The sequence below is a fragment of the Aegilops tauschii genome, chromosome 4 (assembly GCF_002575655.3).
Source record: "Aegilops tauschii subsp. strangulata cultivar AL8/78 chromosome 4, Aet v6.0, whole genome shotgun sequence".
In the NCBI taxonomy this organism is placed as follows: domain Eukaryota; kingdom Viridiplantae; phylum Streptophyta; class Magnoliopsida; order Poales; family Poaceae; genus Aegilops; species Aegilops tauschii.
The window spans coordinates 24594228-24606144 of record NC_053038.3 but is presented as its reverse complement, the minus strand read 5'-3'; the positions used below and the strand labels follow the sequence as shown (position 1 = coordinate 24606144).

The window sequence follows — 11917 nt, the reverse complement described above, 5'->3', positions numbered from 1 at the left end:
AGTCGCTCAGAACGACGAGACGAATCCGGATACGCAGCCCGTTCGTCCGCCACACATCCCTAACATATCGAACTCGCAACTTTCCCCCTCCGTTTCATCTGTCCGAAAATGCAAAACATCGGGAATACGTTCCCGGATGTTCCCCCCTTCGCCGATACCACCTACTGCCGCGTTAGGGCACACCTAGCACCGCTCATTGTCATGTCACGCATCGTCATGCTTATGTTTGCATTGTATTTCCTGTTTCTTCCCCCCTTCTCTCCGGTAGACTACGAGACCGAGGCTGCTGCTGCCCAGTTCGACTACGGAGTTGACGACCCCTCCTACTTGCCAGAGCAACCAGGCAAGCCCCCCCTTGATCACCAGATATCGCCTATTCTTCTCTATACTGCTTGCATTAGAGTAGTGTAGCATGTTACTGCTTTCCGTTAATCCTATCCTGATGCATAGCCTGTCCTTGCTTCTACTTTTGTTACCTTTACCTGCAATCCTACATGCTTAGTATAGGATGCTAGTTTTCCATCAGTGGCCCTACATTCTTGTCCGTCTGCTGTGCTATACTATCGGGCCGTGATCACTTGGGCGGTGATCACGGGTATATACTTATATACTCTATACATGACACCTGTGGTGACTAAAGTCGGGTCGGCTCGTAGGAGTACCCGCAAGTGGATCTTTGTGGCGGAGCGACAGGGCAGGTTGAGACCGCCTAGGTGAGAGGTGGGCCTGGCCCTGGACGGCGTCCGTGGTTACTTCAAAATAACACGCTTAACGAGTTCTTGGTATTTGATCTGAGTCTGGCCATTTGGTCTATACGCACTAACCAGCTACGCGGGAACAGTTATGGGCACTCGATGTCGTGGTATCAGCCGAAGCTCTTTTTGACGTCAGCGACTGAGTGGCGCGCGCCGCATTGGACCTTAAGCTCGCGCTTGTATTAAGGGGGCTAGGTCTGCTTCCGGCTGCGTACGCAATGTGCAGGTGTGCATTGGGCGATGGGCCCAGACCCCTGCGCGCATAGGGTTTAGACCGGCGTGCTGACCTCTTTGTTGAGCCTAGGTGGGGCTGCGACGTGTTGATCTTTCGAGGCCGGGCATGACCCAGAAAAGTGTGTCCGGCCAAATGGGATCGAGCGTGTTGGGTTATGTGGTGCACCCCTGCAGGGAAGTTTATCTATTCGAATAGCCATGTCCCTCGGTAAAAGGACGACCCGGAGTTGTACCTTGACCTTATGACAACTAGAACTGGATACTTAATAAAACACACCCTTCCAAGTGCCAGATACAACCCGGTGATCGCTCTCTAATAGGGCGACGAGGAGGGGATCGCCGGGTAGGATTATGCTATGCGATGCTACTTGGAGGACTTCAATCTACTCTCTTCTACATGCTGCAAGATGGAGATGGCCAGAAGCATAGTCTTCGACATGCTTAGCTATCCCCTTCTTATTCTGGCATTCTGCAGTTCAGTCCACTGTTATGGCCCTTTACACATATACCCATGCATATGTAGTGTAGCTCCTTGCTTGCGAGTACTTTGGATGAGTACTCACGGTTGCTTCTCTCCCTCTTTTCCCCCTTTCCTTTCTACCTGGTTGTTGCAACCAGATGCTGGAGTCCAGGAGCCAGACGCCACCGTCGACGACGACTCCTACGACACTGGAGGTGCCTACTATTACGTGCAGCCCGCTAACGACGACCAGGAGTAGTTAGGAGGATCCCAGGCAGGAGGCCTGCGCCTCTTTCGATCTGTATCCCAGTTTGTGCTAGCCTTCTTAAGGCAAACTTGTTTAACTTATGTCTTTACTCAGATATTGTTGCTTCCGCTGACTCGTCTATGATCGAGCACTTGTATTCGAGCCCTCGAGGCCCCTGGCTTGTATTATGATGCTTGTATGACTTATTTATGTTTTAGAGTTGTGTTGTGATATCTTCCCGTGAGTCCCTGATCTTGATCGTACACGTTTGCGTGCATGATTAGTGTACGGTCAAATCGGGGGCGTCACACTCACATAGTAAAAGGTCTCCAGGATTAGATTTGCTGCCCTCACAGAGCATGAACAAACTCGCATCACCACTTTATGCCTCCTTGTAGGTACATTGTGCTGATGCGTCCACTGTCGCATGTCCTTATACCTACCTTTTGCTATTGTTAATGTAAGGGCGCATGTAAAATGAAGCGATCACACTGTTACCTTAAGGACATGGCTAACCAGTGTTATTCTTAATCTAATGCCTCCAGTGATATGATGCAATTAAACTGTGTTACAAATGGTACTCCTGTTGTTTTCCCCAGTATGATAAGTAAGTTGCTCCTTTACGCTACTAAGTGTCCTGGTGTCCCCACGGTCCCATGCGCTTAAACCAACTCTTTAGCTGCTGTTGATTTACTGTATCTGGTAAACAAGCAATGCCACCATTAAAGTAATCCCATATTTGATGAATGTCATTGTTGATCATAATGCTTCCGGTAAGATGAAGCATTGCTGACGTTTTAAAATTTCTATTGTCCTTGCGTGATTGCCATGAACATAATTAAGATGCTTCTTTTCATTTCGTGTATTTTTTGTATATTCTTATTGACCAGCAACTGTTTACTTTCTATCTTTTTGTGCAGATAGGGATATCCATTTCACCTTGTTGCTATTGTGACCTTTCCGTGAACTGCACAAAACACTTTTTTTGGAATGAGTGTCTTGTGCAGTTCAACTAAAATGTCACGTGGGCAACATCTCTCAATTTTGGTTGAACTGCACAAAATGGTGATTGGAGTTTCCAAAATCTTCGTCAAATTCTGCTGGTAATCTCGTGCAACATTTTATTAGCCTTTGCAAGATGAGCCTTCACTGTCACCACAATGGCACTTTATTTTAGTGGAATTGCACAAAAGTATAAGCAAATTATAGTTGCACCTTACATGAGCCGGACAGCCAAACTTAATGTTCCTCAATTTTAGTGCAACTACTAAAGAAGAACCTGCCAGCTCACGTGAGCAAGTACTTCTTGCTAGCTGAATGATGCAATCTTTGCTTCATTTCAGGTGAACTGCAGAAAAAGGCGCATGAATTGAATCATGGAACTCCAGGCAGGCCTCATCCGAGTGGAGCTTCAGGTTGAGTGTAACGCCCACGATGCGGCTATATCTCCCACGTGTCGAGGCACGACTTAGAGGCATAACCGCATAGTGGTTTTGTCGCAAGAAGGGTCATCTTCACACAATCCCATGTAATGAACAAGAATGGGATAAAGAGTTGGCTTACAATCGCCACTTCACACAATACATAAATATCATCATACATCATCCAAAATACAATCATATAGACCGACTACGGTCAAAATCCAGATGAAAATAAGACAACCCCAAATGCTAGATCCCCGATCGTCCCAACTGGGCTCCACTACTGATCATCAGGAAAAGACACATAGTAACGACCACGTTCCTCGTTGAACTCCCACTTGAGATCGACGCCATCATCTGCACTGGCATCGTCGGCACCTGCAACTGTTTTGGTAGAATCTGCGAGTCACGGGGACTCAGCAATCTCACACCCGCGAGATCAAGACTATTTAAGCTTACAGGAAAGGATGGTGTAACAAAGTGGAGCTGCAGCGGCAAAAGCATATATGGTGGCTAACTTGCGCAAATGAGAGCGAGAAGAGAAGCAACGGAACGGACGTCATCTAGCAATGACCAAGAAGTGATCCTGAACACCTACTTACGTCATTCATAACACAGACCGTGTTCACTTCCCGGACTCCGCCGAGAAGAGACCATCACGGCTACACACGCAGTTGATGTATTTTTAATTGGGTCAAGTGACAAGTTATCTACAACCGGACATTAACAAATTCCCATCTGCCTCATAACCGCGGGCACGGCTTTCGAAAGATAATACCCTGCAGGGGTGTCCCAACTTAGCCCATCATAAGCTCTCACGGTCAATGAAGGATAAACCTTCTCCCGGAAAGACCCGATCAGTCTCGGAATCCCGGTTTACAAGACATCTCGACAATGGTAAAACAAGACCAGCAAAGCCACCCGAATGTGCCGACAAATCCCGATAGGAGCTGCACATATCTCGCTCTCAGGGCACACCGGATGAGACATCCTACGAGTAAAACCAGACCTCGAGTTTCCAGGAGGGGGCCCCGCAGTCTGCTCAGTTCGGACCAACACTCGAAGGAGCACTGGCCCAGGGGGGTTAAAATAAAGATGACCCTCGGGCTCGCGAAAACCCGGGGGAAAAGGCTTAGGCGGCAAATGGTAAAACCAAAGTTGGGCCTTGCTGGAGGAGTTTTATTCAAGGCGAACTATCAAGGGGGTCCCATAAATCACCCGACCGGGTAAGGAACGCAAACTCAAGGAACATAATCCCGGTATAACAGTAACTAGGGCGGCAAGAGTGGAACAAAACACCAGGCATAAGGCCGAGCCTTCCACCCTTTACCAAAATATATAGATGCATTAATTAAATAAGAGATATTGTGATATCCCAACATATCCATGTTCCGACATGGAACCAACTTCAACTTCACCTGCAACTAGCAACGCTATAAGAAGGGCTGAGCAAAAGCGGTAACTTAGCCAAACAACGGTTTGCTAGGAAAGGATGGTTAGGGCTGACATGGCTAAAATGGGAGACATGATATAGCAAGTGATAGGTAGCGGAGCATGGCAATAGAGCGAACAACTAGCAAAGCAAAGATAGAAGTGATTTCGAGGGGTGGTCATCTTGCCTGCAAGATTCTCAGAGTTGTCGAAAGCTTGATCCTCGTAAGCGTACTCGACAGGTTCCTCGTCCACGAACTCGTCTTCCGGCTCTACCCAAGACAAGAACACAAACAAACGGAACCACAATCAACCACGAGAAATGCGCAAGCAACATGATGCAAAACATGTATGATATGCAAGATATGATATGCGATGCATATGCGTGCTCAGGAAGGAAAATGATGAACATGGCAGTAACTTGACAAACCAAGCATGCCACTGGAAAGATGAGATGATTTCGGTCGAAATCGATATAAAGATCACTGGAAACGGATGCACGGTTTGCAAATGGCAAGCAAAACAAGAATGACACGAATCTGCGATTAACAGAATGATAGCACTTAAAATGCAACAAGTAACAATGCTACGGCACCCCAACATAGCAACAAAGCAAATGACGGTAAACTATAGGAGATGGTTGACAAAAGATGAACACTGAGCTACGGCTAGTTCAGAAAATATCAAGCTCAAACAAGCATGGCAAAAGTGCAAAAGATTACAGGTTCACAGACTTAGTGGAAAACTGGACATGGCAGTAAACAGCATCAGGTAGCAATGTTCGGAGTACGAAATCAACATGCTACAGGAACTTAACATAGCAAAACAAGGCATGGTAGTGTTCTGCTAAATGCACATGACAAAAGTTCCTTACTGACCATAAGCCAAAAAGGACCAGAAGATATGATGGCAAGCACGTAAACATAGCAAGTTTCGTTAACAGGTTTCAGACTCAGCAGAAAACAGAGCATGGCAGAAATAGTAATATGTAGGCCTCTTTGTGAGCTTGATGCACCGACTACAGAGCAATGCACTACAAACCAAGCACACCTACAGTAAGATGGCATGTTCATGAAGCTATCCATGGCAAGAACAATAGCGTAGCATGTATGGATCAACAACAATAAGCTTGGCAAAATTGCATATCCTGTTTAGAATCTGCCAGAAATATTTTATAGCAAAAGTAGAGCAAGATTGAGTCATGCTATGGCACTCCATAATTGCAAACAATTGCAGTAATGGATCAATTACAACTATAGCTACAAACCATCCTTACTGAACATCTTCAAAATATGCATGGATCTCTCTGTAGCATCAAGTTTACATGGCAACAAAATTACAGCAGACAGACAGAAATCAGAGTCCCTGAAATCAGAAATATTACGGGGCCTACTTTGCATGCTTGTGCTAGTCACCACAGAGATCACAAAAATACATGGACTACACCACTGGAAAGATGGGATGGCATACTTCAAAACACATGTAGAGCTCATGCTCAAAAGATGCACAGATTAAATGATACAAAAATGACAAATCTCCAAGTTCTGTTAAGAACCAGAAAATGACAGCAACTAGCCCTCTTCCAACAGAGATTTGGGCATCAAGATGACCTCTGATGAACATGGTGCAATTGAACAAAATGAAGAGCATCACGAGGCGAACAATTTGACATATTACACGCGCGAATCGGAGCTACATGCACGGAGTTACGGAGCTATGAACAGAGGCATATGCAGTAAAATTTCCAACACTTCGAAAAAAAAGGAGGGGCGAGAAGTCAACGCTACCGAGATCTGGATCGGGGAAGCTACAGGAGCTCGAGGAGCTCGGGCTCGGGCTCGTCCTCGGCCTCGCCGGCGATGGCCGGAGGAGAGGGAAGGAGGCGGCGGCGGCGGGCGCTCGTGGGAGGAGGCCGGAGGTGGCGCCGGCGGGCGGTGGCGCGGCGCCGGCGGGGGAGGCGGTCGGAGGCGGGCGGCGAGGTGGCGACGGCGGCGGCCGGTGCCGGCGAGGAGGCGGCGGCCGGCGGCGGCGAACGCGGCCGGGGCTCGGTGAGGCAGACGCGGGCGCGGAGGAGGCGTCGGGCGCGAGGGCGGCGGCGGTGCGGGCGGCGGGCCGGGCGGGCCGGCGCGGTGGAGGATCCGGCGGCGACACGTGGCGTCTGCTGATTCGACGGGCGGCGCGGGCGGACGTTGTCCGGCGACGCGAGGTGGAAGACGCTAGGGTTAGACTGCGATTTCGTTTTTCGGGATGCCCACATATTTATAGGTAGAGGGAGCTAGGAGGCTTCAAATGAGGTGCGGTTTTCGCCCACACGATCGTGATCGAACGACCTAGAGCATGGAAGAGAGTTTGGTGGGTTTTGGGCTGGTTTTGGAGGGGGGTTTTGCTGGACACTCAAATGGACTTTGCGGACGCCCGGTTAACCGTTGGAGTACCAAACGACCTCCAAATGGAACGAAACTTGACCGGTAGACTCCGGGTGGTATAATAAGGCCACTTGACAAGCCTCGGTCCATTCCGAGAAAGTTTGACACACGCACACGAAAGAAAAACAAGAGGGGTGCACCGGAGGAGATAGGAGCGCCGGATTGCAAAACGGACAACGGGGAAAATGCTTGGATGCAAGAGACGAACACGTATGCGAATGCAATGCACATGATGACATGATATGAAAATGCATGACATGACAAAATACAAAATGAAAGCCAAAACCTGACAACGGAGGGAAAATCATATCACATAGCCGAAAATGGCAAGAGTCGGAGTTACAAATATGGCAAGTTACATGCGGGGTGTTACATTGAGTTCAAGGAGTGCCACTATTATAGTAATCATGCTTTTCTTATCTATGCTGTGCAAACAGGAATACTCAACTACAGATGTTGTGACTGTCAAGAGCATTCGCCAAGTTCTTGGGTTGTATGACACAACTAGCCAAGATGGATTTAATCCCGATATTCACTTTATCAAAAGGCTCTAATGGGTTGGTTCTGAATCTTGCAAGTTGGGAATCAATGAGATGTGTAGGCATCTTTGTTGTACTTATTATTTGAATCTTATTTGTTGGTTCTGAATCTTGCAAGGTGGGAATCAATGAGATGTGTAGGCATCTTTGTTGTAGTTATTATTTGGATCTTATTTGTTGGTTCTGAATCTTGCAAGCTGGGAAACACGGCATGATGATGCAGATGACAACAACCATAATAAACAGTTCAAACTTGGTAGTATTATCTGTGTGAAAGTGCGACAAATGTGCTGATCGTGTGCGTCTTGAGAATAATAATTCTAATTGTTGTGCATGTTGATCCCGTGGCACTGACAGAACCACTACTGGAATCAGAGATTTTGCCGTCTGTCAACTCTAGCAGACGGCAAAGAAGGTCTTTGCCGTCTGCTTACAAAAAATAGATGGCAAAGAACTGATAGACGGCAAAGAACCTGGTTGCCATCAGCCAATTCTTTGCCGTCTGCCAGCGGATGGCAAAGAATCTTTGCCATCAGCTGGCAAACGGCAAAGAGGTGGGAGGGGTCCAGTGGTGTAACGGTGCACCAACCCCACCTCTTTGCCGTCTGCCAGCAGACGGCAAAGATTCTTTGCCATCTGCTGGCAGACGGCAAAGAGGTGAGGCTATCTTTTTTTTTGCAGGTAGGACTTAGCCTAACACATAAATCACACACGTACGCTGGCTGGGCTAGACCAGAAGAAACGCACGCGCCCATCTCTCTCGCTCATGTCTGGTCCTCTCGATCCCCTTGCGCCGCCGCCACAGACGCTGGCCGATTCCGGCCGCTCCGGTGAGCTCTAGCGCCGCCCAGCACACCTACGGCTGCTCCTCGATGAGCTCTGTCTATTCCTCCGCATCGATTTGTTTTCCTCTGCTCCTTGTGGTCGCCCCCTTCAGTTATGTCTTGCTAGGGTTTCGGTCTTGGTCGTGCTCCTCCTGCTCGCTGGGGGCTCCGCGTGCGCGGCCAAGCTGCCGCCGCCGCCGTGCAGCCGGTCGTGCGCGATGCTCAACTGCGACTGTGAGCCTCCTTTCCTCGTCCTCCCCTGATCCGGTCGATTTCTTTCTGATCTGAGCATGCTCTGACCATGGATGGGTGGCAGCGGTGGGGATCCGGTACGGCAAGTTCTGTGGCGTGGGGTGGAGCGGGTGCAAGGGGAGGACCCCTACGACGACCTCGATGCGTGCTGCCGCGAGCACGACAGTTGCCTCAAAAAAAAAGGTACATCGTCACTCATCCCCTAGATTCAGAAACCAAAAAAATGGCATCTGGGTCAATGGCCGCCATGAACAAAGATGTCTTTCCTGCACCGAATGGCGGCCGGCTAGGATGCATCACCACCCATGGGGCTTAATTGTGCATGGTTTTTGATCTGACAGTTGGTGCGTAGGTGTATCCTGAGCAGAGCTATCCCACTGTGTGTTCTTTAGTCCATCAGAGTTTGGGTTGTGAACCGCCTGTATTTGTTTCTCTGATTTAAAGTACGTCTACAGCCCTTGAAGACATTCTGTAATGGTAGCTAGATAATTTTTTCTTACTAATATGTACGTCTACAGCTTTCCCTGTAACAGCAGCGACAGCAGCCTATTACTTCACAGTAAACACATTTATCAGATTATGAGGTTTTAGATGTGTTTTACATGTTTGTCAAATTACTGCGCTTACTGTTAGAACACTCAATACTGCACCCAAAAAAAACAACGTACTGATAGTTGGTGCCTCGACACACGGTAGCTAATTCATACATAATTTCTACTGATCCATCTAGACTTCTCCTATGTTATGTTTTTTTGTTATTTCCTAGATACACATACTGTAATCTTAAGGACCGGTGATGCATGAGGGAGATCCCAATTTTTTCATCACTACTAATTTTACCATCTCCACTGATATATCAACATGACATAGTGGAGTTTCTCAATTTCCCTTGGAGAGTTTGTGCTTAGTATCAATCTTATGTCAGACTAGCAATATTATGTAATAACATGTATAGGTACATGAAGAAGTTGTGATTTTTATATTAATATATGCTATGGGAACCCGCCACTGCCAATTCTAGGATACATAGAATATTCAAAACATTCACGAAATAATTAATTAGATAAATTAGATTTGTATCTTATGGTGACATTTCCATTGATTTCTTGCTGTAACTTGAAATGCTGAGTAGACAATTTTTCATGATGTGCAACTATTTTCATTTGAAAAATATGTACTCACTTTCTATATATATGTTGCATATGCCTGGTTGGACGATGGAATATTGAACTTATTTGTGCGAGGTGAAAGTTCAAGTACAGCTAATGGACAGTAAGCTGGAAATTTAAAGTTAGAGCGCAACCTATTTTGATCCGCGTGCATGTGATTCTGTTTATAATAAGGGTTGGTATATATCTATATTTAACATTTATTTCCTAAATACACGTACTAAAATTTTGTAGAAAAATACCGATAATGATGGTGGTGTTTGATTTCCTTGCTATAGCGCCCCTCCCAGTAATTTGTTGCATGTTTGACTGATACAATTATCGTAGACAAATTATGAAGACTTATACTGACTTTTAGTTAGTAATAATGTTTCTGAAATGAAATTTTCTCCAAGTGAAATGCTACATTTCTACTCCTAACCCATTCTCCTTTTCTTAGTGTTTTTGTTATGCAGGTTGGAAGAAAAGAAGAAGATCCAGAGAAGATCTTAGTAATAAGATAGTTTTTATTAAAGTAGATATTTAGTTTTAGGTCATTTCTTGTAATTTCAGATATGGAGTGCTTGTCTTTAGTTTTTGTTTTGACTTTGTGAAACTTGGTACCTATGGATGAAACTGTGTAATATTGATGAAACTATGTATATGTATGGATGAAACTTGCTACTATTGGTAACATGTGTTGGATATCCTATATTGGTCATATATATATGTGTGTGTGTGTGTGTGTGTGTGTCTTTGATTTTCTGTGAAAATGTATGGATATAAGAAGAAACAGAATTAATGCCTATTTGGTCTCTTTGCCATCTGCCAGCAGATGGCAAAGAGCCTGCAGTCTTTGCCATCAGCCAGCAGATGGCAAAGAGCCTGCAGTCTTTGCCATCAGCGGCGGACGGCAAAGGCTGCCGTTAGCCGCCTAACGGACTAACAACACATTTATTGCCGTCGGCTTTCTTTGCCGTCAGCCGCTGATGGCAAAGGCCCCTTTGCCGTCCGCTTCAGAAAGCAGACGGCAAAGAAGCTCTTTACCGTAGCCTACTTTGCCGGAGCCTTTTGCCGTCCGCGGCAGACGGCAAAGGCCTTTGCCGTCCGCCATCCTTGCCTTTGCCGTCTGCCGTGCCAGACGGCAAAGTAGCTGATTCCTGTAGTGAACGAGCCAATGCATTGCTTGTTTTAAGTATAAATTTCTGTTAAAGCTAATTAAATTTAAGTAAAGTGACCACTAACTCTTGTTATTACAGTACCAATACAGACCCGCTCGTGAACCGACGTGTGGCTGGAGTAGGTTTCTTAATGGGGGCGTTTGAATGCGCCGTGGGTGCATCTTCTGCCAGGCGTGCTGCAGGCGAGGGAGGGGTAGTAACTGTTGTCGCCTATACACACTCAGTTTACTGTTGAATCCAGTTCCCCAAGAGCTGAAAAACGACCTGCTGCCGCCGCCTACCCACTCGTTCACTTGAAGAGACTCCAATGGCGATCCGAGGGGTGAGCTTGCTGGATATGGACTTCAGCAAGGAGTTCCCCTTTGAGTTCGCCGTTCAGTCCTATGGCTGCACCAAGTTGAATGTGATGTACACCAACGATCCAGACTCAGTGAAGCTCTGCCTCGCCGAGTTCAAGCAGTACCTACAGGACGAGAAAGCACAAGGTCGCAGGACTAGACCTTGTGCCCGTCCATTCGTCTCCTGACAGGGACCAGCGGATCACCGTCGCCCAGGTATGTGTGCAGGACAAAGTTCTCCTCTACCACTGCTGTAGGGCCATCAGAGGTTCTGGAGCAATCACTCGTTTCATCGGCAGCGCCGATTGCACCTTCGCTACGGTGGAGAGAAGGAAGAACGCGACGATTCGTCCATCTGGTGCAACAAGCTTGTCGACATCTAGAAGCAATACAAGATCATCGGCAACGGGCAGGAGAAGGACTCCATGGTTGACCTCGCCGAGACCATCATCGACCCCTGATACACCAACATGAAAGAAGACAACGATACCAAAGGACCTGAACACGTGGGAGGTACCTCTGAATCTAGCCTACATAACCTACGTGGCCAAGGAGGCATACGCATGCTACGACATGTACAGGCGGATCTTGGACATGAGGGCGTGTCTGCTTCCCGTAACTGACGAGTACACGGACAGCCGCAGTGCCATGATCAAGTGCG

At 47.2% G+C, this 11917-nt stretch overlaps 1 long non-coding RNA gene across 1 annotated transcript; it reads left to right on the top strand.

Annotated features, from left to right (window-relative positions):
- The first annotated feature begins 8244 nt into the window (after window positions 1-8244).
- Window positions 8245-10392, top strand: LOC120962709 (uncharacterized). The gene is made up of 2 exons (XR_005753470.3): window positions 8245-8571; window positions 8654-10392. It is a non-coding gene; the product is annotated as an uncharacterized lncRNA (long non-coding RNA).
- The last annotated feature ends 1525 nt before the right edge of the window (window positions 10393-11917 follow it).